Source organism: Dipodomys spectabilis, unplaced genomic scaffold, assembly GCF_019054845.1.
Source record: "Dipodomys spectabilis isolate Male_0828 unplaced genomic scaffold, ASM1905484v1 ptg000262l, whole genome shotgun sequence".
Lineage (NCBI taxonomy): Eukaryota > Metazoa > Chordata > Mammalia > Rodentia > Heteromyidae > Dipodomys > Dipodomys spectabilis.
Window position 1 is genome coordinate 5,309,247 of NW_024870939.1, and position 26,782 is coordinate 5,336,028.

The 26,782-nt window shown below is 36.9% G+C and overlaps 1 pseudogene; it reads left to right on the forward strand.

Moving 5' to 3' along the window:
- Positions 1-3,346: 3,346 nt before the first annotated feature.
- LOC122125158 overlaps positions 3,347-26,782 on the forward strand; it is a 123,668-nt pseudogene continuing 100,232 nt past the window's right edge.

Here is a 26,782-nt window from a genome sequence, read left to right on the forward strand (position 1 = left end):
TCGGCAAAGTAGCAGGTTATAAAATTAACCCCCAAAAATCAATGGCTTTTCTGTATGCCAACAATGAGAAAAGTGTGGCTGAAATTAGGAAAGTAACTCCATTTGTAATAGCCCCACAAAAAATAAAATACCTAGGAATTAACTTAACTAAAGAAGTGAAGGACCTCTATGATGAAAACTTTAAAATCTTGAAAAAGGAAATCAACACAGAACTTAAAAAATGGCAAAACCTCCCATGCTCCTGGATTGGAAAGATTAACATCGTGAAAATGGCAATACTTCCCAAGGCTATCTACAAATTCAACGCAATACCTATCAAAATTCCACCCTCATTCTTCAAGGAAATAGAAGAGGCAATCCAAAAATTCATATGGAACAATAAAAGACCCCGAATAGCAAAAACGCTCCTGAATGGAAAGAACACTGCTGGAGGAATATCAATACCAAACTTCAAACTCTACTATAAAGCCATAGTAATCAAAACAGCTTGGTATTGGCATAAGAACAGACCTCAGGACCAATGGAATAGAATTGAAAACCCAGAAATGAACCCACAGACCTATAGCCATCTAATCTTCGATAAGGGAGCTAAAACAATAGAATGGAAGAAAGACAACCTCTTCAGTAAATGGTGCTGGCAAAATTGGTTAACTACATGTAGAAAACTTAAGCTAGATCCTTATATATCACCCTGCACCAGAATCAACTCCAAATGGATCAAAGACCTTGAACTCAAAGCAGACACTCTGAAAACATTACAGGATGGAATAGGAGAAACCCTAGGTCTCCTTGGTTCAGGCCGAAATTTTCTGAATAGAGACCCGGAAACACAACAAATCAAAGAAAGGTTGGACAAATGGGATTGCATAAAGTTGCAGAGCTTCTGCAGGGCAAATGACATAGCTAGCAAGATCAATAGAAAGCCCACGGATTGGGAGAAGATCTTTACTAGCCATACAACGGACAAGGGTCTCATATCTAAAATATACTTGGAACTCAAAAAATTAAACCCCCCAACAACAAATCCTCAAAGAAACAACTGCCCAATAAATAAGTGGGCGAAAGACTTAAAGAGAAACTTCTCTGAAGAAGAAAGAAGGATGGCCAATAGACACATGAAGAAATGTTCAACATCCCTAGCCATAAAAGAAATGCAAATCAAAACAACATTGAGATATCACCTCACTCCAGTGAGAACGGCAAAAATCAAGAACTCTAACAACAACAGATGCTGGAGGGGATGTGGACAGAAAGGAACCTTAATTCATTGTTGGTGGGAATGTAAACTTGTTCAACCACTTTGGAAAGCAGTATGGAGGTTCCTCAAAAGACTCCACATAGAGCTCCCCTATGACCCAGCAATCCCACTTTTGGGCATTTACCCTAATGTTTACAAACAAGACCACACTAAAGCTACCAGCACAACTATGTTTATTGCAGCATTATTTACCATAGCTAAGATATGGAACCAACCCAGATGCCCCTCAGTAGATGAATGGATCAAGAAAATGTGGTATATATACACAATGGAATTCTATGCCTCCATCAGAAAGAATGACATTGCCCCATTTGTTAGGAAATGGAAAAACTTGGAAAAAATTATATTAAGTGAAGTAAGCCAGGCCCAAAGAAACGTAGGTCCCATGGTTTCCCTTATTTGTAATATCTAGTATATGTATGAGTCAAGCGGAAAAGGTCAGATAATGTGATGTCAGGAAAATGAACCCTTAGATGTGTATTTTAATGTTTTTTTCTTTCATGCATGTGTTTCTAACACATTTATAAGATTATCTCTTTGTTGTGTATGTCCCTCCCCCACAGTATAACCCTTGCTTTCACTATATTTGATGTCAATATAACTTGTGGAGGAGATGGGGAAAAACCAGTTGTTTAAGGATACAGGTGGACCTGTTGCAACAATGAGAAGTACAAGTTGTCATGTCCAAAACGAACTTTACAATGTTGGTGGGGGGGGGGGGGCTGGGGGGAGGGAGGAAGGAGAAGGATTGGGATTAGGGGGGGAGGGGGGAGGCTGGGAAGGGATGTGAAGGATAAACAAAGGAGGAGGCTGCAATGCTTGGTAAGAAATGTACACATTATCCTGCCCATGTAACTGTAACTCCTCTGTACAGTATGTTCACAAATAAAATTAAATTAAATTAAAAAAAAAAAAAAAAAAAAAAAACAGAAAAAAAAAAAAAAAAAGAAAATACTTTCATGAAGAAAGATTGTCTCTATTCTATCTTTGACACAAGTGAACTTCGTTCCTGCTGTGCAAAGATGAGTCTGTAGAGACAAACAAGTTTCTTTTCTACAGCCACTGACTTGTGACCCTGGCCCTCTTTGCTTATCCTAAGTTTTTATTATTTTGAATGATAATACACTACCACTCTGAAAGACATGAAGCAGTTTTCAAATGCAAATTTCTGGTAGGCCACTATAGTATATACTCTCCAACATAGGAAGCTACAGCTAACTATAAAAGAAAATATTTGGGGGATTCCAGGAAGATGGCAATGCTCTCAGATAGTCCCACTATGTGTCTCTAACCAAAGATCTAGCGTCACAGCCACACTTTATCTTAAGAAACCCACTCCAATCAATCTGTAAATATCAAAAGACTTCTCCTATTACAAGAGGACTATCCTAGCAGGCAAAAAGGGAAAGCAAAATGAGAACCCGAGAACAGGATTCCTGTGGAGCAGCCGCACCAGGTGGCTTTCTGTGCCATGCTGGGAGTTTCTGTAGACTTTAAGCAGAGATGTACCCAAAAACTGAAAGCTCAACATCAGACCTGCGGAAAGTTAGGAGGGAATCTGGTGAAGACCTCTGAGTCAGTGAATGTCTCCCACTCCAGCCCGCACCCCTGGGCGGCTTTGGAGAAGGAGCTAATCCAGCAACCACTGCCATTATAATCGCCAGAACCCAGCCACATTGGGTAAGCCCTCAAGTTCGTCCCATGTCTCCAGCACTGGTGGGACCCCTGAGGATCACCTCCACATATGGCCACCAGGAAACCACAGCCGCAGCCAATCCCTTGCTCCAAGGGCCGACTGCCCTGCCTACTGGGCACTTTGCTGAGACCTATTCCTTCCCTGCTGCCAACGGGCACCAACCTCAGGCTCCGATCCCAGGCTCCGACCCTGGGCTCCCACAGCCACTGAGACATCATGCTGCTGCTTCTGCTACAAACACCACCGCTGACATAGTCTGTAGTCACTGACAGCCGCCCCCAAGGCTGCCTGGTGCCTGCCACTACTGCTGCTGTAGCCCAGCATGGCCACCACCACCCACTGTAATACACCAAACCAAGCTCCATCTGGTCCTCCCATTGCCTGGACTCCACATGCAGCAGAGCAAGATCCTTCAGCTGCTGAAAACTCCACCCCCCACCTTGTCCTGCCAACACCCAGACCCTCCTACTGAGAATCAGCCAACACCTTCCTGGCCTCCACAACACAGGCTCTGTGATCCAGCACACCACCAGCTACAGGCCTTGTGAGTAACCCAATTGGGTCCACTCCCTGGAGGTTGCAACTCTGTGCGATCCCAGCCCCAAGGCCCCTTCCAAAAGGGAGGGATCACATCAGAGGTGAACATAGACTTAATGCTCCTGTGGCTACCTGGGAAAGCCTGGGAACACAACTCCAGGCCTGTGATAGCAGTCTACAAACCTGAAACCCCCAAACGCCATGCCATCAGGCCTGAGAGTGGGATTCTATGTAGCAGTCACCTTCCCTTGTCAAAAGGCTGTCTGAACCCAAGCACGCCACAAGGAAAATGGACTATTGCAAGGCATACAAGGTTTTATCAGGAATTGGCTTACAGGACAATGTGGAGATCCAAGCTCCTTCAAACAACCCAAAAAAACACTCTTTAGATTTTTTTTTAAAGTTTTTATGTCTGGTCATTTGTTGTTTGTTTTTGTTTCTGAGTGTTATTTTTGTGCATTGTTTCTTAGGATTTGCTATTTCACTTAAGTCTTCTATTTTCATTATTATTTAGTTTTTTCTTCCACTTTAGTTTTTTGTTTCCTCTCACTCTCCCCTTTTCATTTCTCTCCATATTATACTACTACTCTGTCACAGCTACCCTGTCTAGTTCTATACACAAAGTAAGGCCTCATTCTATGTGTGTAAACAATAATTACAGGAGTTATCTTAGATTAAGCAACATTCTAATATCTTTGAATAAAACTATTTCTAATCTCAGCAATTCTCCCAAATATATATATATATATATATATATATATATATATATACACATATATAACACATATATATATATCTTCTTATCTTCATCTAGATCTCTAATCTATTCCTTACATAACCTTTCTTCAAATTCTTTTCTACCTCTTACAGTCTGAAACAGGTCTCTGTTCTCTTCCTACTACATATACCTCTCCTCTAAGCTGTTCTTACCCCTCTACTATCATTATACCCAATTTTCTTCTGAACTTAAGTTTATATCTCTCCAATCCTAACCCTTCTCTTCTCCAGTTTCCCCAGTCCATTAATCTCTAATGGCTTATATCTGGTTGGTTCCATTTTGACTGAGTACAAGGGGTCCATCTTGTTAATGCTAAGGTGCAGAATACTTATCAGCCAAGCCCAGATCGTCTCATAGGTTACAACTATACATAATCTCTACCCTGGAACCAAAACATCCCTCTCCAAGCAAAGAAAAAGAGAGCTAAATAGGGAAACAGTTACCCATAATTCTATGATCTATGCATCTACATGACACTAGGTTGGCTCTATCCCTAAAAAGCTATCCTACTGTTGTACCAGTGTGGTTCTTGTCTCCAAATGGGTAGAACTAACTGCAGAAACACAAGTAACATGGAAAATCAACTAACCCCTCCACATAAACAAGATACAGGTCTGTCCCTGTGGGGGAAATCTGTGGGGAACACAGGTAGCAAAGATGGCCCTGAGAGGAAGTTGAGTGGGCAGAGCTAGATTTGTTTAGGTTCAGTGTGTAAACATCTCATGGAAGCTTGGGTGCATGATAAGGTATGGCCTTTCAGTGATTGGTTGATCCCATTTCCTCTCCTCCCACGCAGTCTTTTGCTTTAAAAAGGGTATTCTCCCTGTTAATAAACGAGTTCCTGCTTGACTGACTCCCCGTGGGTCTGATTGTCTCCTGGGCTAAGGGAGGCTGGGGAATGGGCCAGCGGGCCAGCGGCCGCACTTCACTTCGCACTTACCTCTCCTCGGACCCCGTCTGTCCAAAGACGGACGAAGACCCAACATGTCCCAGAATGACCTAGAGGAAAATGCTTAAGATATTTTAAAAGCATAGCTGGTAAATCTGCTGAATGAAAAATTGGACATCCTGCATAGGGCTATACAAGAACATGAGGAGGCCAAACAGAAGCTACTAGACAACTTAATGGCCTCCACAAATAAAAGGATAATGGAAGTCCAACAGAAGGAGAAAGAGTCTAAGGAAAAGATAGAGACCCAGATAAAGGAGTGGAAAGAGAAGTCTGAAAACCAACTCCAGGGGGATGGGGGTGGGGAGAGTGTAGTTGAGGAGGTGGGAAGGAAGGAATGGTAGGGGAAAAACAAAGGGGGAGGCAACAATGTTTGATAAGAAATGTACTCATTACCTTGTTCATGTAATAGTAACCCCTCTGTACAGTATTTTCACGACAAAAACTTATTTAAAAAAAACTCCAGGAGGTAAGGCACTCTTTTCAAGATTTAAAAGAAACCTTCAATAAAGAGTTGGCCACCACTAAGAAAGACCAGCAAGAAGGAAGGGAGATAAACAGCAAAGTAAAAAGCCTTGAAAGCAGAATGGAAAAGGCAGAAGAAAGAATCTCTGAGACATAAGACAGTTTAGACTCCATAGAGAAAGAGCACACAGATATGCATAATAAAACCAAGAAGCATGACAGATCACTGCGGAAATAAAGGATACATTCAGGAAGCCTAATAGGTGTACAGGAGGGCCTGGAGAGGGAAGCCAGTGGATTAGGAAATATATTCAGCAGAATCCTAGCAGAGAACTTCCCAAATATACAAAAGGACAGGCCCATCCATATATAAGAAGCTTTTAGAACCCCAAATAGACCAGACAAAAACAGGTCATCCCACCGCCACATTATAGTCCATACAGGATCAACAGCCACTAAAGGACATAATTCTTAAAGCTTCCAGGGAGAAGATAACAATCACATATAAATGTAAGCCTATCAGAATTATATCATCCTTCTCAGCAGAGACCATAACACCAAGGATGGTCTGGAAAGAGGTATGCCATGACCTGAAGACAAATAATTACCAACCAAGAATAATCTACCCAACTAAGTTCTCATTCATAGCAGAAGGACAAATAAAAACCTTCCACAGCAAGGAAAAACTGAAACAATATATTGCTACCAAACAACCTCTACAAAAATATCCTCAAAGACATTCTACACATAAAAAACCAACAAGAACAGAATATTGGCAATGAAATGGTCCACAAACAGAGAACTATAATTACAACAAGAACAGCCAAGGCACAGCTCCCTCCAACCTCCCAAAAATGGATAAGTGGCAGGGACAGACAAAGACCTCTCAGTCTTAACTCTCAATATTAATGGACTTACTCTCCAATTAAGCGACATAGATTAGTTGGATCAAAAAACAAGATCTTTTTATCTGCTGTCTTCAAGAGACACACCTTGCCCCCAAAAATAAACATATTCTGAAAGTGAAACGCTAGAATAAAATCTACCAAGCAAACGGCTCCCATAAGTAGGCTGGAGTTGCAATCCAAATATCAGATAAAATAGACTTCAAAATTATATCAATGAGAAGAGATAAAGAAGGTCACTGTATCCTTCAGGAGGATATTATGATTCTAAATATCTATTCACCAAACAACGGAGCACCCAAATTTATTCAAGAAATTCTACTTTTCCTCAAATCACACAGAGATCCAAAGACATTAATTGTTGTGGACTATAACACACCACTATCTCCACTGGATAGATCAACCTGGAAAAAACTCAACAGAGAAACCTCGGATCTTAACATCTGCATAGATCAACTAGACTTAACAGATGTTTACTGAATATTTCACTCAGTATCATCAGATTACACCTTCTACTCAGCAGCACTGGAACATTCTCGAAATTAGACTACATTCTAGGTCACAAAATAAATTTGTCCAAATTCAGAAACATTGAAATTATGCCCTGCAATCTCTCAGATCACTAGGGAATAAAATTAGAATTCAACACCAAAACCATCAAAGGAAATCCTGTAACACATGGAGGCCGAACAACACAATGGAAGAAATTAGAAAGTAAATTCAAATGTTCATGATATTTAACAAAAATGAACAAACTATCAGCTCCTCTGGGACACAGCAAAGGTGTATTCAGAAGCAAGTTTATAGCTCTAACTTCCTACATTAACAAATTAGAGAGACCTGAAACCAATAATTTAATGAGGAACCTAAAGTTCCTTGAAAAAGACTAACAAATTTAAACCCCAATCCAGTGGACAGAAACAAACAATTAAAATTAAATCAAAATTAAATGAATTAGAGTTCCAAAAAAGTATTGAAAGAATCAACAAAAAAAAGAGTTGGTTCTTTGAAAAAAAATTAATAAAATTGACAGACCCTTAGCAAATCTTATCAGAAAAAAGCGAACACACCCAAATAAACAAACTCAGAGATAAGAATGGAAACATCACTACAGAAACAATCAAGATTCAGAATATAATAAGTTTATGCTAATAAGTTTGACAATCAGAAAAATATGGATGAATTTCTAGCAAATATTGACATGCCCAACCTAAACAAAGATGATTTAAAACAATATAACAGACACATATCAAACATCAAAATAGAAACAGCAATAAGAGACTTCCCACCCAAAAAAAGCCCAGGATCCGATGGATTTCCAGCTGAATTTTACAAGGCCTTCAAAGAAGAACTCGTACCAATATTCCTCCAACTCCTGAATGAAGTTGAAAGAGAAGTTCACCACCAAACTCTTTCTATGAAGCCAGAATAACACTCATCCCAAAAGCAGGCAGGACACATCAAAGAAAGAGAACTTACAGACCCGTTTCTTTGAGGAACGTCAATGCAAAACTTCTCAACAAAATTTTAGCCAATCAACTTCAACAACTCATCAAAAAATCATACACCACAATCAAACATGATTCATTTCAGGGATGCAAAGCTGGTTCAATATATACATAAATCAATTAATGTAATTCATCACATCATCAAGAGTAAGGATAAGAACCACATGGTTATCTCAATAGATGCAGAAAAAGTATTTGACAAGATCACCACCTCTTTATGATGAAGGTTCTGGAAAAACTAGGAATTCATGGAACATTCCTCAATATAATAAAGGCTGTGTATGACAAACCTACAGCCAGCATTATACTTAATGGTGAAAAACTAAAGCCATTTCCTCTAAATTCAGGAACAAGACAAGGATGTCTGTTCTCTCTACTCCTCTTCAACTTAGTATTAAATGCCTAGCTACAGCAATAAGACAAAATGCAAACATAAAGGGGATCCAAATAGGGAAAGATGAAGGAAAACTCTCCCTCTTTGCAGATGACACGACCTTGTATTTAAAGAACCCCATGGACTGAACTCCCAATTTACTGAGCTGATAGGAACCTTTGGCAAAGTAGCAGGGTATAAAATAAACCCTCAGAAATCAATGACTTTCCTGTATGCCAATAATGAGAAGAGTGCGGATGAAATTAGGAAAGCAGCACCTTTTGAAGTAAGCCAGGTCCAAAGAAACATAGGTCCCAGTGTTTCCCTCATTTGCAATAACTAGTATATGTCTAGAACAAGCAGAAAAGGTCAAAAGCTATGTACATATGACCATATAACCTGATGTTAAATGAACCCTATGATAGGGACACAAGTGCTTTTATCTTTCTTGCTATGGTTTTTTATTTTTAACATATTTATAATGTACTGCATACTTTTTTTGTTTCTTTGGTATGTTTCTCCCCCACAGTATAATCTCTGTTTTCACTGAATTTGATTCTCATGCCCTGCTTCTTGTATATACATTTTTCTAATTTGGGGTGGGGAAGGGACAAAACAAAATGCTTAAATAAGGATACAGGTTGACCCATTTTAGCAATGAGATGTACAAGACACTATGTTGAAAACAAACTTTACAATTTCGGGCAGGAGAAGGGGTCGCAGGGGTAGGAGAGAGGAATTGGGGAGGTGAGGAGGGAAGAGATGGTAGGGGAAAAACAAAGGTGGGGGTAACAATGCTCCATAGGAAATTTACTCATTACCTTATTCATGTAACTGTAACCACTCTGTAGAATATCTTTACAATAAAAAAAAATTTTTAAAAGTTAAGTAAGCCAGGCCCAAAGGTCCCATGGCTTCTCCTCTTTGCCATAACTAGTACATATCTAGGACAAGCAGAAAAGGTCAAAATCTATGTACATATAACCATATATGATGATGTTACGCGAAATGAACCCCAAGATAGTGACACAAGTGTTTTTTTTTTCTTGCTGTTGTTTTTAATGTACCTATAATGCACTATGTGATTCTTTTATTTCTTTTGTGTGTTCGTCCCACACAGTATAAACCCTGTTTTCACTGTATTTGATTCCAGGGTCCTGCATCTTGTATATACGTTTTTATAATTTGAGGAGGGGAAGGCATATAACAAAATGCTTAAATAGGGATACAGATTGACCCATTGTAACAATGAGATGCACAAGACACTATGTTGAAAATGAACTTTACAATTCTGGGGTGGGGGGAGGAGGAGTTGGAGATGTGGGGAGGGACGGGAAGATAGGGGAAAAACAAAGGAGGAGGTAACAATGCTCAATAGGAAATGTACTCATTACCTTACTCATGTAACCATAACCCCTCTGTACAGTATTCTCTCTCTCTCTCTCTCTCTCTCTCTCTCTGTATATATATATATATATATATATATATATATATATATATGGAATGGGGCCAGGAGTATGCGCTAAGGCATGCTGACTGACAATCACTAGCCTGAATTCATATGGTAAAAGTCATACTAAGGTTGAAACAAAGCAATAGTGAGAGAGAAAAAAAGATAAATCTGCATGAATCACAAGTACCTGACTTCAAATGTACTACTAAACACATCATAGTATTGAATTTAAAACAGACTAAAGGAACAAAATATAGAAGACAGAATGTAAGTTTAGAATTTTACCATCTACTGATCCCCAGCAAATCCTTCTTGGCAAGAATTTTAAGTGAATTTGACAAGAATTCTCAAACTCTTGGTGGGCAACTCCTAGAATTTTTTTTAACCCCAATCCCTTATTGGTTCATTTGCCAGAAATCTCCAACTGCCTTTGCTATATTTGAAATGGAGCCCAATATTGCTCCCTTATTGTAAGTCTTGAATAAAGTCTTACTACAGTTTAAAAAAGAAAATATTTAAGCTCTGCTCTGTAATTTAACATTTCCATACATAAGTGATTAATAAATTAATAGATTATTTTCCAAGTATATTTTTAAGCAAAAATAACATTTACATCTCCTTGGATTTGGGTTTGCAGTCACTTTGGAGGAAGACACAGGAGGAGCAAAAGGTGCAATGGGAAGTTGGCAAAAAAATCAATGTCAAGTTGACAACCTAGCAAACTCAAACAAATATCTATACTACTAAATTCTCTAGTGATAGATATACAGTTCCTGTCTCATCTGGTTGTTTATTTTGTTTACATTTGTTTTGTTGTTGCTAGTCTCTTTCAACAGAAAGATAATATAACACTTTAGGAACACTACTATTCCATGTTATTATAGAATATTTTAGACCATTAATACCTATTTGCTATTCAAGAATATATTCACGTCCAGTAGCTACAAAACTAATTGAGGTTTATAAAAATAAACTTGCTTAAATTTCCCTCCATTTTTTTCTTTTCCGTTTTTGTTTTGATTGTTTTGCCTTGGGTTAGCCCTGATCTTGTGTCCATTATAGATTTAATTCTCACATGGAAATCATATATATATATATATATATATATATATATATATATGCATTTTCACTAAAGAAACAGATAACGATTCTGCCAGGAGCATCAGAATTCGATATAGTACTAGAATAGTCTATTAATGGAATGGTATACATAGCATAATCTTGTTGACAACATAGATCTTCTACAGGCATTTGTTGAACAAATACTTTTAAGTTTGTTCATTTTAAAAGTATCTTCCATTTATCCCATCTTTCTGTCAACTCCTCCTCTAAATTCCCTTATAGGACATATTTGAAATCTGGCTCATAGATGGTCTAGCATACTCCCATTGCCTTCTAGCTTTATGAATCTCTGATTTATGGTCACTATTCTTTTTTTTGATGCTCTGTTCTAATCTTATTATCTTGACACTGCAAAATCCTACAATCAAACAGATTTAGTACATTTATTAGTCTTCCTGTATCCTGTGTTATAATCATTGTCTTGATCAGCTTCCCTAGAATATAAACTGCTAGCCCCACATTCGTTGAGAATTTGTGTGTTTCTGTGCCAAGCTGCTCCATTTGTAATGGTTAAGGGTTACCTGACATAGTTTTTAAAAATAAAACTCAGGATGTTATTGCAATTCTGGAATCAACAAATTGTGCATGAGGGAATCTATCTGATGAATTATGTTCAATTATGCTTGTTTTAAAGATAAAAATGATTGCTCATGTAATTGTATATTTACTTGCCAATTATGCATTGTGGGAAAATTTTCATGCTATCTCTTGTTATTATTAAAATCTGTTTACTTGCTTGTAATTAGGTCCCTCAAATATTCTGTTCAACTTCAAAATATTTATTGACTTTCCAGAACCATGTGCAAAGTCCTATGCTTAGTCTTATTCTTTGTAGAAATATGACACCTAAACTTTGATGTAATGACATTTTTCTTCCCAAAAACATATGGTATTGACTTGCAAAGGTCCTTGCCCTTTATGTAATTATATGGAATTGACAGGTAGCCTTCTTTATCTTCTTTATCATAATAGGCATCAGTTAAACCATTGTTTGCAGTATTAGAATAACAACAGAATTAAATATTTTACTACAGCATAATTTTTAATATATGAAAAATACTTTGCATTAGACTATTTCAAAAGGTTTTATAGACTATTTTTCTTCTCAAACTTACTATTTAGTCTCTTATGCACAAAGTAATCTAAGCCAAATTGAGAGAAAAAAATCTATTTTTTAATGTGTCCTGAAGAAACATGCCTTCAGAAGAGGAGAAATAACAACTGTATAGTAAAGTGTTAGGCAGACTTTCTTCTATTTTGTTAAGAGCAATAGAAGGTTATGGTGGCATGGCATCATTAGGTAGTGAACTCACCTTGTTGGGTATGTGTTATCTTTTGATTCCCTCTGTGGATCTTTTTTTTAACTTTGTTTTATCCATATGACATCTGCCGTTGAGATTGAAGGGGAATGAAAAAAGATGAGATTGTCACTCTTTGGATTTTTCTTTCTACAGCTCAGTCAGTAATGTGATTCTATCATGCCTCGACCAATATCCAACTAGCTCATACACCAAAGAATCAAAATAAGCACACAGAAGCACAGAAATTTATCCAGATTTCAGTAGACGCTTACTAGTAAAATGTGACTTAAACTGCCATTTAAAAAAAATGGTCTCTGAAAGTTTTTACAAGAAAAAACCCAGTACTGGGAAGGGGCTCAGTGGTAGAGTGTTTGCCTCGCATGCATGAGGCCTTGGGTTCGATTCCTCAGCACCACTTAAGCAGTAAAAGCCAGCAGTGATGCTATGGCTCAATGGTAGAGTGCTAGCCTTGAGATGAAGAGCTGAGGGACAGCACCCAGGCCCAGAGTTCAGGCTCTACCACTGCCAAAAAAAAAAAAAAAAATCCAAACATTTGTCATTTTTCACAAAAAGATTCAGATAGTTTTTGTTTTTGAAATTTTATTTACTTTTCAAAGTAACTTTCAATTCCAATTACTTAGGTGATATAGAAAAAATTGAAGACTTGAATATTTTAGAAAAACAGTTATTTCTTAAAATTCTTAGAGAATGGGTAAAATTATTCAATATCTTTCCAAAATTATTGATCATAAAGCCACTAAAATCTTCTAGTTACACATTTTATTGTATATAATAAACAATAATGAGTAATAAAAATATAAATATAATAGCTTCATTTTGTAGATCTTTACATAAGTTTGAATTTTAGTAGAAGCAATAATTAACAAATCAGACCCCTCAAATTATACTGAATATTTTGGAGTAAAAAAATGAAGACAAGTTCGAGAAAAAATAAATAAATTAGGTCTATAAAATGTAAAAATGATAGGCATAGCAAGTATATCTGTAGAATTATTTTTATTATGGCAAATCTGGTTTGTTGTAATAGGTTTTGGTTGGTTTCTGTTCTTGTTATCACACCCAATACTTTATTCTTTTTTTTTTTTCAAGCAGGTAGAAAACTCATTTATTAACAGAGAGCAGCCCCTTTTAAAGCCAAAAAGAGTGGGTGGCATGGCAGGGGAAGAAGAGGAACCAATCACTGTCAAGGTCACACCCTATCATGTACCTAAGCTTCCATAGTCTGGTCACGCACTGAACATAAGGTGAATTGGGCTTTGCCCACTCTACTCTCTCTCAGTGCCATCTTTGCTGTAGAGCACTTGTCTTGCCAATACTTTACTGTTTATCAGCATGTCATATTTAGTTGTATAAAGGGGTTTCAATTCAACTTATCAATTTATCAAAACTTGATCAACATTACTTCTTCCATCATTCTTGCCTCTCAATTTTATATACATATATATATATATATATATATATATATATGTTATATATGTATACATGTGTTTTGGTGCTGATGCTGGGGCTTGAATTCAGGGCCTGAGTTCTGTCCTCCAGCTTTTTCATTCAAGGCTGGAGTTGTAGTTATTGAGCCACCCTTACCTCTATGTCTTGTTTTTGGATGATTAAATGTAGATAAGGGTCTCACATCCTTTCCTGACCTTGATGGCTTCCAACTAGATCCTTGAATCTCAGCCTCTGGATTATAAACATGAGCCACTGAAGGCAGGTCCAGTAGTCCATTCTTAACCAAGCATCCAAAATGGATTTTATGATCCAGGGTGATTACCACACCCCTAGGTATTATGTTTGTATTCCAGGCAGGAAGAATAGAGGATTTATTCTTCCTGCATATGCAGCATGAGTTTTCTTTGGTTATCAGCAAAGTAACACAATTCTTGAAAGTCCTACTTGGACCATTTTTTACAGTGCACTTGTCTTAATTATGTCATTGTGTCATAAGACCACCAGTATTTCCAAAAAATCTTTGGAAATTCACCTGTAAACTAGGGTTTATGACTACTTTAAATAATATCTGGTAATAATAATGATTGATAATAAAATACATTGGCTCTGGAGTAGAAAACCAGAAGCATTAACTATGAGAGTCTATATGTACTATAATAAAATAATACCAACTCTAAGCAAACGAAGCATTGGGTGTTGCTATAGATTAAACTAAATGAGAACAGAAATGAAAGTGTTTTAAAGTGTAAAGTTCAATGGATCTGGCTTTTTAGCTATCTCTAGAAATCATTTGTTATGAGGGTCTTGAGAAGGTCACTTGCTGTCTGGAGGGGTCACAAATTATATCTGCCAATGATAATGACATGTGTTATATGACTTGATAGAACTGAGAAATTGTGAAAATCAGTTGGTTTCCTAGGGCATATGGAAAGGTGGGTGAATTAAATTAAGTATTAATGTTAAGTATTTCATGTTCTCTTTGGTATGAACACACATTATTCCCCCTTGCATTATGCTGTAGTAGGAAACTTTTATTTAGCTAGCATGTTATTAAATTACCTTCTTAAAACCTTTGGTATATAATCTAATGGCCCTCAGTTTTATGTATATCAAAGCAAAATTCTTAATTATGCAGTAAAACAGCAAATATTACCTTTACCTTTTTCTTCACAGTGATATTTTCAGTGATAGCATTTATATAATTTGAGTAATTAAGGCAAGAATGTTGCTTCCTTGCAAATTGTACCAAGAGAAAATGCCTTCATAACAGCCACCGCATGGAGTTGGCTAGATGTCCTATGTATACATAATGCATAAGTGGAAGACAGATGTACTCAGCCAGATAGAAGAATGAGTTCCACAAAGACAAATATCACACATATAGAATGTAGTCCCAATAGAGGACCATCAAGCTTGTAGAAGGCGAACAGAAAGCAGGAAGAGGGAATGAGAAACAGTAATAGAGGGGGCATATATGATCAAAGTATATTATATCCATGGATGGAAAGGTCAAAATGAAGCCTATTACTTAAGAAAGAAAGAAAAGAAACACATTTTGATACTAAAACAAAATCTCAGGGATATTATCATAAAAGCCCACTGGGGAAAATAAGGAAAAGGTGTTGACTTTGCATCAGAAAACTATTTCAAAGGCAGCCTGTTCACAAAGTGGAATATTCATGAATAAAAGTAGATCTACTAGCTGTGACTTTTTGTGTAAACAAAACTTTGCCCCATGAATGAAAAATATCCTCCGAACAACAGAGTTCTGCAATAAACTTAGTGTTCCTTCATTATATTTGGGCTTGTGTTTCAGTGATATTTCTAAAATCAATTGTAATTCTGTTATTTTCTTTTGTCATATTATGTCTCTGTTAACACACACGTAGAAAGATTTTACCTCTTTCCTCTGGGCTCAATCTTTTTTTTGTCTATTTTTTCTACATTTTTTATTGAAAAATGGTGTACAGAGGGGTTACAGTTCCATGAGCAAGGTAATGAGTACATTTCCTATTGAGCATTGTTGCTTCCTCCTTTGTTTTCCCCTTACCATCCCTTCCCTCCCACCTCTACAGCTACCCCCTCCCATCCCCGCCGAAGTTATAAAGTTCGTTTTCAACATAGTGTTTTGTATATCTCATTGTTACAATGGGTAAACCTGTATCCTCATTTAAACATTTTGTTTTTTCCCTTCCGCTCCCTGAATTAGAAGAGTGTATATACAAGATGCAGGGCACTGACACCATGGTTTCCCTGTATGCAATAACTAGTACATGTGTAGAACAAGCAGAAAAGGTCAAAAGCTACGTACATATGACCATATAAGATGATGTTAAGCAAAATGAACCCCAAGATAGGGACACAAATATCTTTTTTTCTTTCTTGCTATTGTTTATAACATATTTATAATGTACCATGTGATTTTTTTTGTTGCTTTGTATGTTCCTCTCCCATGGGATCAATTGTTTTTATGTATCTAAAAATTGAATATGAAGGATAAACTCCTGCCTTATTCCCCCAGTCAAGTAAAACACCAGGTGTATGCTCACATGCTTGTCTGAAGCCAGGTCATTCCAACCTTGGCTTAGCTGACAGCCCCCTCATCCAGGAGCATCCCATTCTAGACCTGGCTAAGAATACCACCTTTAGCCCCCAAGAGACCATAGCCTATTTTTTAATTTTCTGTCTCCTTTAAGACCCACATAAACCTGAACCCAAATCTACTCCCTTACACAACCTCCATTTCTACAGGAGAGTCTGTACCCCTTGCTGGCAATAAACAGTCCTAGGCTAGTGAAGATCACGTCCTGTCTATTCCTTTCCCATTCTCCTCCATTTCCTAACACATGTCGCTTTCCTTTTCATCTCACCTTATTCAGGAACATCTGAATATTAGTTAGCTTTTGAGGTGAAACAATTTTTTTTACCATTTAAGATTTTTCATACATTAAGAGACTCTCTAGGCCATTTTGTATGCATGTGAAGAGACTCACAGATTATAATCAATTCTCACTTGTAGTAAACCTTTTGGCATAAGCTCATATAACTCCCTCAGCATAAACTTATGTACTATCTCTGCATGTGTAGGCTTGATAAAGTATCTCTTCATGGGACACCAAAGGCTGCTTCAAGAAGACTATCTTTCTATCTTCTAAAACATGTTGCATAATTTTCATGCTGGTCCAATAAGGTGGAAAAAAGTATCATTTTGTTTGTTTGGAGCCTATATTTCTATATTTAATAGCACAAGTTCAGTGATTGCCTGGACTAATGAATCTCAACAAGGACAGTTAAGCACTCATATTCTTTTCCCCCATTGTTCAGTCATTTCTGAGGGTATCCTACTTACCTTTATGGGTAATTGGGTATGTTACAGTCTATAGCATTCAAACCTAGGAGAGAAAGATGGTAAAAGTCCTGGCCAACCTCCTTCCTTTTAAGTATGTAGACTAGAAGTTTTGTGCATTGTTTCAGTCTTTTGGACCAAGTCTGGAGGATGAATTTACTGACAAGGACCAGAACATGCCATTATTACGAATTATTTCAGTCTCTGCAACACAGGATTGCTTACAACCTAGAATCAGCCATTTTGGTTCTAACATTAGCCTTCTGATTTTAAGTATCTTTGTTCTGCAATATTTTAAAAGATGCATTTATTTGAAGACTTTATATGGTCATGAAATTATTCATTGAAAAGAGGTTGTACCATACATTCAACTATATGTAGTTTATAAAAACAATTAATGGAAATGGTGTTGTGGCTCAAATGGTAGAGTGCTAACCTTGAGCTGAAGAAGTGAGTGACAGCACCCAGGCCCAGAGTTCAAGCCCCACAACAACAAAAAAAGTAGTTCTTGTAACTAAAAACAAGTAATTATGGGAAACGGTTGACTGATAACCTATGGACATAATTGTTTTGTAGTCCAGCTGTTAGCTACCAGCTTCTCCACAAAAACTTCCTTTAGACAGGAATGGGTGAGAAAAATCATTTTGCCCTTGCTTCTTGATCATCCTCTAGTTTTTGCTAGTTTAGTACCTTAGGGCTACAGTCATTACCTTACTAAATCCTGGTTAAAGTGTTATTAACTCACATCAGACTTTACATTTTTTAAGTAATTTGATGCATAATTTATATTAATTTCCTTTATTTTGCTTTTGGTTCAGAGTCTATGCTTTAGAAAGCAAAATCTTTATCAATTGCATGTTCATACTTACAATTGTTTTGATTCCAAATAACTTACAATAATATGAATAAAGTCAAAGACTTTCAGAAATATGACTATGTTCTTGTTAGAAGTATTTTTCTTTTTTTTGTTATTTCAGAAAAATTCACTTTTGAAAAGTTTGGATGTTAGGAACAATTTCATGTCTAGGATCTCTATCCTTGATAGTTTTTCTTCCTTTAAACCAACGTTTCTTAGAGCTAGAGGTATGGGTCAAATCAAATTCACAAATGTAAATCCTCACATTCAAATCCCAGTAATGCCAACAACTTGTAATAGAAGAAATAACAACCAATATTTCATGGCTTACAACATCCTTGTGGGAAACACTTCATATACTATTTAATATGTTCTTAAAACTATGTGTTATAATAATGTGAATGAATACACTGCCTAAGTGTACCTATTTCAGAAAAATAGAAAGATGGATATACTATTAAATACTATATAACCTATTTTACAATATATGGTATGTGTATGTGTGCATGTGAACGTGTATTTTCAAGGTACACATATACACATGCATCCACTGTATTCCAAAGCACAGCCATTGTGTTGTTGAAAGAGGGAATTATAGATATAATGAAGGATTGTTTTCAAAGAAACTAAGAAAAGTAGAAGGTAATGTGTATATTTTGAGAGGTTCTTCATTATGAAGAATAGTTTAATGAGCTATATACACAAGGGCACCACCATGGAAATTCTTCTGCAGTTGTCTTCTATCATTTGAGACAGATGATTAGATAGCTCAGAGACCTTTACATAACTCCTGAAAAATACATTGTTCTCTAGCTAAAAGGAACAGAAACTCAGCAAGCAGCTTAAGAAACATGTTAGCAACCTTAACTATTTAATGTGCTGGAATGAACAGCAAATCCACAGGATGAACTTGTATGAAACCTAAATACAGTATCTGTAGATACTGCATTGTGCAGCAAAGTTAAAAACTGTATTCTTCATAAGGCTGATGCACCCAAGTACAAATCAAAAATCAGTAAATGAGGCTGCTCATCTGAGACACAGTCTGGACTAAGTCTCTTCCTGACATTACCTGCTGTGCCACAGAGTCCACCATGTTTTGGCCAAGTAGGTTATGGTGTCCCTGAGAACAGCATCCTGGCATTTAATCCAGTCAATGATTATCTTCTCCGGATTTAGAAAAACAGCTGTGGCACTTTACTTGACAAACTAGATGAAAATCCCCAAGAGGTCTTTATCATTTCCTCTGACTTTTGTACCCTTAAAAAAGCGTATTTATCAACTGAAAATTCCCTGCAATTTGTTGAACCTTTGAGTACTATTTCATTGTTCCAATTATTTTTAATTGAACATGTTCTCACTTTTTGTGCATTATACTTATTCGTGTTTTCATATTCATGGTGGCACATTTCTTTGTAAAGTTGATAAACAATTTTGAACTCAAAATTGTCCTACATGTCACAATGCCACAGCTGTAAGCTGCAGTAATAAAATATGAGTGGCAAGTCTACATTAGAACAAACAAGGTCATCACCAAATGACTGCTAAGATTAGATTTGTCTTTATCATTTGCTAATTGCTTTTTTTTAAAGAGAGTTTCACAGTCCATGTATTGTAGCTATGTTAACATATTTACATCACTGCTTTTTTTAAAAAAGGTAATGAATGCAATCTCAGTGTGTTTTATATGTAAGAAGCAATAATAGCAAATGTGTCAGGCAATGTCCTATGTATTAGGGAAAGATAGGAATAAATGATTAATCCTATCTGAAAATGTTTTCAGCCCACTTAGAGATATGGATAAGCAATATACACATACAAGTTTATGAATGAATGAAAGCATAAAAATGAGTATCAAGCTTTAAAAAGTAAAAAAAAAATGTAATCATCTTTTGTGGCTATTGGTCATTTGCAATATAAAACCATCTTCCCGGATATCATAAAAACATTCATTATTATTTGTAACATTCACCAAGGAAATAAAGAATAATAAGAATGAAGTGTTTATGTTGATAATAATAATATTGGATGCATGACTTCTGGTCTTTGATAAATTTTCTTCATCTTTCTCATTATAGTCTCTTTATGGTGACTCTGATTGGTAACTTTCACTGGGGAACCAGAAATATAAAGCAGGTTTTCCCCCAATTGTAATACATGTGTGTGAATGAAGTATCTAAGTAATTTACCTATGCCTTCCAAAAAATTCCTTTTTCTATTATAGACCATATCTGTTTTACCAAAGCCTTGATTTATATAATAAAATGATAAGAGTAAGGTCATACTAAAACTGACACATAAATGTTTTACATATAATGAACACTGTGAGATGAACAGATTTCAGTTAACAATTTTTGTTTGGGTGGGAGTGCTCAGTCCCCTAGTGTTTGTTGAAATGGAGTTTTGAACTATAAATTAGATATACCATTTAATTATTCTTTCACTCCTAATTTTCCTTTAGATATTTTTGTAACATAGACATTATACTAGTTTGTTTTCTGTGCACATTTCTGAGCAAACACTTTGCGAAGTTGCAAACTATCTTTTTTTGAAGAGTGTCGAATACACTTATTTTCTCTAATCATCTAATGGGAAGCATTAATTGGATCTCAGTGCTCATTAGAAGGGTTGGTGGTGGGCAACAAAGTTGGAAAAGTAAAACTCTTACTACTGCTGAGTACCACATAATCTCTTTATGGAAAGAGGAAGGGGACTTTTCAATGAAACCGCATCTCCAATAAAAGGAGAAATTTACTAGTGCTGTTCCAACAATTATTCAATTGCATATGCATAAAACGATCAAATATAGGATTCTAGGAAATATTTGATCTAAAAGATACAAAGTATCTCATTGTTGGTGGGAATGTAAACTTGTTCAACCACTTTGGGAAGCAGTATGGAGGTTCCTCAAAAGACTCCACATAGAGCTCCCCAATGACCCAGCAATCCCACTTTTGGGCATTTACCCAAATGATCACAAACAAGGCCACACTAAAGCTACCAGCACAACTATGTTTATTGCAGCATTATTTACCATAGCTAAGATATGGAACCAACCCAGATGCCCCTCAGTAGATGAGTGGATCAAGAAGATGTGGTATATATACACAATGGAATTCTATGCCTCCATCAGAAAGAATGACATTTCCCCATTTGTTCGGAAATGGAAAGGCTTGGAAAAAATTATATTAAGTGAAGTAAGCCAGGCCCAAAGAAACATAGGTCCCATGGTTTCCCTTATTTGCAATATCTAGTATAGGTATGAGTCAAGCGGAAAAAGTCAGAGAATGTGATGTTAGGAAAACGAACCCTCAAATATGTATTTTAATGTTTTTGTTTCTTTCATGCATGTGTTTCTAACCCATTTATAAGATTATTTCTTTGTTGCTTTGTATGTCCCTCCCCCACAGTGTAACCCCCACTTTCACTATATTTGATGTCACTATAACATGTGGAGGAGACGGGGACAAACAAGTCGTTTAAGAATTCAGGTAGACCTGTTGCAACAATGAGAAGTACAAAATGTCATGTCAAAACCAGCTTTACAATGTTGGTGGGGGGGGGGTATGATTGGGTGGGGGGGAGGGGGGAGGCTGGGAAGGGAGGTGAAGGGTAAACAAAGGAGGAGGCTGCAATGCTTGGTAAGAAATGTATGCATTATCCTGCCCATGTAATTGTAACCCCTCTGTACAGTATGTTCTCAAATAAAATAAAATAAAATTAAAAATAATAATAATAAAAAAAAGAATATAAAACATGAAAAAAAAAAGAACACTAAGGCATGAGAATGTTTACTTAGTAATTTATTTAAGGTTACAATTTCTATGAATAATAGCATATGACTATAAGCTCAGATTTCTGGGATTATAATTTAGTAACTTACCTAAATTCATTGTAATTGATGTTAAAGTTATTGATGTGATTTCACCCCTAAGATAGACTATTTCCTTATACATAGTATACATATTAATAAAGAATAATTTATATAAAAAAAAGATACAAAGTATCTATTCTAAATTACCATTACTCAATGGATTGCCATTCAGAAAGTATGCAAGGGCACTTAGAATGCAAGGCAAAGATGCAAATACATAGTAAAATTCTTTGTTAGTGAACATTTACTATTTTAACTTAATTACATATTAAATATTACATATTACCTCACACAATCACTTAATCACAACCAGGTGCTTTTTTAATGGGTCACCCATAATCTTAAATGTAGTATATTAAGATAATTTCATCCCTATTTCAGATACCAAAGGAGTAAAGATGTCCATCAATTTTCTTATTACTTCAAGAAGTGATGGAGAAATCATAGATTAGGCTGAAGGAACCTAAGGTTTTTAGATCTTCCTCAATAATATGGCTATTTTCATGTTAATTATGAAGAAAAGCTACTTCCCTATGGACTTTGGAAAGGGCTATTGTGAAAGAGAAAGTTTCAAGTTCTGAGCTTGAAAACAGCCAGTACTTCATCCTGTAGTTTTCCTCTTGCTTTTTGAAATCCTCCATTTTATGTTCACCATCTCTCTACCTGCCATGGTCAGTCAGACCTTTGACTATCACAAACAGACCTGTCAACTCAACTTTTCAGCTTATCTTTGTACCTATCTCCAAACATTTGCTGGATTTCTACTTTTAGTAAAATCTCTTTACAAGTAGTTTTAAAGCCCGTCATAAAGTGCTTGACAAGGCTTTGTAATTCTCTGAGAATTCAAGTTCACAAAGATGGAATTTCATATATTCTCACCTATTTCCCCTTCCTTGTGACTAGCCATTTTCTTATCCCTACTGAAAACTTTGTATAGAATGTCAGTTGTATTTCTCAGAAATTTCATGTACCAGGGACTCCATTTTGTTTTTTCTTATTGTTAGCTGCTAACTTTTTTTTAATGTTTTTTATTGTGAAAATACTGTACAGAGGGGTTACAGTTACATGAGGAAGGTAATAAGTACATTTCTTATCCAGCATTGTTGCCTCCTCCTTTGTTTTTCCCCTATCATCCCTTTCTTCCCACCTCTACAACTATACTCCCTCCACCTAAATTGTAAAGTTTGTTTTTCTACATTGTGTCTTGTACATCTCATTGTTACAATGGGTCAACCTGTATCACTCATTAAACATTTTGTTTTTTCCCTTCCCCTCCCTAAATTATACCGACATCAAATACAGTGAAAACGGGTTATACCATGGGGAAGGAACATACAAAGCAACAACAACAACAAAAAATGACATGGTACCTTATAAATACATTAGAAGCAAAAACAAGCAAGAAAAAAAAACACTTGTGTCCCTATCTTGGGGTTCATTTTGCTTAACTTCAGCTTATCTGATCATACGTACATAGCTTTTGACTTTTTCTACTTGTCCAATACATATACTAGTTATTGCAAATAAGGGAAACCATGGGACTTGTGTTTTTTGGGGGCAGGCTTACTTCACTTAATATAATTTTTTCCAAGTCTTTCCATTTCCTAACAAATGGGGCGATGTCATTCTTTATGATGGAGGCATAGAATTCCACCTGTAGAAAACTAAAGCTAGATCTTTATATATCACCCTGCACCAGAATCAACTCCAAGTGGATCAAAGACCTCGGAGTCAAAGCAGACAACCTGAAAACATTACAGGATGGAATAGGTCTCCTTGGCACAGGCCAAATTTTTCTGAAAAGAGACCCAGAAACACAACAAATCAAAGAAAGGTTGGACAAATGGGATTGCATGAAGCTGCAGTGCTTCTGCATGGCAAAGAACATAGCTAGCAAGATTAATAGAAAGCGTACGGATTGGGAGAATATCTTCACTAGCCATACAACGGATAAGGGTCTCATGTCTAAAATATAGTTCATGGCTAATTTGACATTATATTTTGTTTATTTGAATCTTTGTAGTGAGCCATTAATAATGACCAGTTTTGAATTTACTATTATTGGTGATATATTTTCCTTGAGAATGGATTTCTTTTGTGAAAGTCTCTATTACCAACCAGGACTACACTGGGCAGTCGAGTGCCTAAAAGTGCAGTGCCAAGCTTGGCCTCATGGATTCTTTTTTTAAAAATTTTTAATTAATTAATTAATTATTTTTTTGGGTCCGGTTGTGAGGCTTGAACTCTGGGCCTGGGCACTGCCCCTCAGCTCTTCAACTCAAGGCTAGCACTCTACCACTTGAGCCACAGTGCCACTTCTGGCTTTTTTTCTTTTTGCTTATGTGGTGCTGAGGAATCGAACCCAGGGCCTCAGGCATGCAAGGCAAGCGCTCTACCACCTTCCCAGCCCCCTCATGGATTCTATTAAAGCAGAAAACCCATCTCCTTGTTTGCTTAGGGGTGGAAAATCCCTCAGGTTTCTTTCCTGCAGGTGCAAGCCAGGTGTGGAATTACAGAAGCTTAGCCAATGTTATAAGCAAGCATTGAGCAAGGGCAGTATAACTCATTACCATGATCGTTTCTATGACCTGTTACTATGACTATTCCCTAGGGACAGAAATGGAACAGTTGGCAATGGATGCACACATATATCTTTAAATGTCAAATGAAAAGGAACTAGTCTCATGAGTGGGAGGGTGCAGTTCTCTCTTTAAGACCAAGACATAAAAGCAAAATTGAGTTATAGAAACTAAGAGTAAACTCTAAGATAGTGAGGTTTGATAAGCCCTATTACAATATGTAGGGAGGTGGGATGCTTGTCATTTAGGCCCACAATGGAATGTTTACAGGTAGGCTTAGGTGGTTTGCCCTGTCTGCTCAGTCTGTGTATATCTGGTGGCTTCCTGATGTCTGTATGCACCTGGGGAAAAAGGGTGGGAGTCAATCCTTCATGTTCTATCTTTGGATACATAGGAAGTATGGGCCAAAAGGGAAGAAGCAAGCCTTCATAGAGAGTCTGTTGTAAAGTGAATTATCCCAGAAGCCACATTTAGGTAGATGGAATATTGGAGTCTTTATTACACAGTTAGCAGGGCCACAGACAGCCAGTTGTTACAAATATATGTAATATGGCTAGGAAACTGTCCAGAGAGGAAAGAAAGAACAAAAACAATACTAACAAACCAATTCAGCTCTGATGGAGAACTGAATTGGGATGCCATGATGACCAGATACCAATCAGGATCCAGGTGACAGGGTACAGACACAGAGACACACATGGCGTATGTGTTGGTCTGGGCTTAAATAGGGTCAGATCAGGGGGCAGGAACCCAGGAAATTCCCAGTCTCAGGCACTGGACTGACAGGTTCAGTAACCTATCAGCCACATGCCCTTTCTCTAGGGATCTGGGCAAGCCTATTACCTGGAAGGGGGTGCAGAGGCGTTTCCTTTCCCCATCTTGAAGACAAGATGCCAGAACCTCCATCCAACATGTGGTCAATATGGCACCAGCCAGTTCTGACCTCCTTACTTCAGATCTTTGGATACATAAAAGGATTGGACCAAGAGAGGAGAGGCAAGTCCTTCACTAACCAGTAGCATCTGCCTGTTATTCCGGCTACCTGGAAATTGTAAATAGGAATATCTGTGGTGCAGGCCTGAGTCCAGTACCACTCTCAAGAAAGGGAGAGGGGGAGGAAGACATAAAATCAGACTCACAAATTTCTCCAAGCACTTAGAGTAGTGTTGGCATGATGGCTATGCTTTCAGCATTGCTGTTGAATGAATTAATTGTTCCTCTTTTTTAACATATAATAGTTGTGGACATTTCTTATCTATTGATATCTAAGAATCAGGTCTATGTGCATAAGAGGTATAATTATACAGTTTGAAAAGAAAAGGATTTGGAACATAATCTTGGAATGAAATTTCAATCAAATATTAATAAATTTGTTTCTTTTCTCTTTCTAAATATCAGAATTCCTAGCAATATTGCTATGGCAACTGGACAAGGAATCCTGTAGGCTGACAAGACACATGTCTCTGACCAGAAAAATTACTTAGTGACTTTTAATAATTGCAACGTTTATAATTATGGTGGGCATCTGCTTTCAGTTGATTGAATTACTAGGACTGCAGGTCAACCTTCATTTACTTACTAGAGAGGTTTATGTAAATTGACCACGAATCACTGGGGCCAACCTGAAATATGTCATGTACTAGAAAAATTCAGGGGACCATGTGAGTTTTCTCTATCTACCCAGCCAGAAGCAATGCTGGTGCAGTTAAGCTAAAGTGACTTCCAGAGATTCAAGATAAATGGCTGAGTACAGGGTAGATAACCAGTGTTCTGAGAGGGCTGTTCAAAAGCAAGTCTATACCAAATATTAGACAAGCACAAGTATGAATTCCAGGCATGCACTCTGAGTATATGGATTGGGAAAAGAAGGAAGCAGGACTGGAAAATACATAACAAAATCAACCCAGTCATCTAAGCAAGAGAATAGAACTCTAGGTGTTGCTGTGGGATTTAATACAAGAAATATTTTTTCCAGTCCTATCTTCGCTGCTGCAGAGACTAGGCACTCCGTATTCTGACTCATAGAGAATAACCTAGCTGGACAATAGCCAGGTCATCTTCACCAGAGCAGAACTTCAGTATTCACTGTGATTTCTGGAGTCTAAAGTTAGATAGCCGATAAATGAATCACTAGCCTCTTTCTATGTTAAAAGTTTTTACATTTTTTGATGTCTTCATTCATGATTATCTCACATCTCCATCATTGGAGTTCAATTGCACTGATTTTATGATAAGACTTCTAATTCCCTTTCAACTTAAACTCCTTTTATTCTCTTTTAGCGTGAAGATCTGAAAATAGCCAATTATTTATT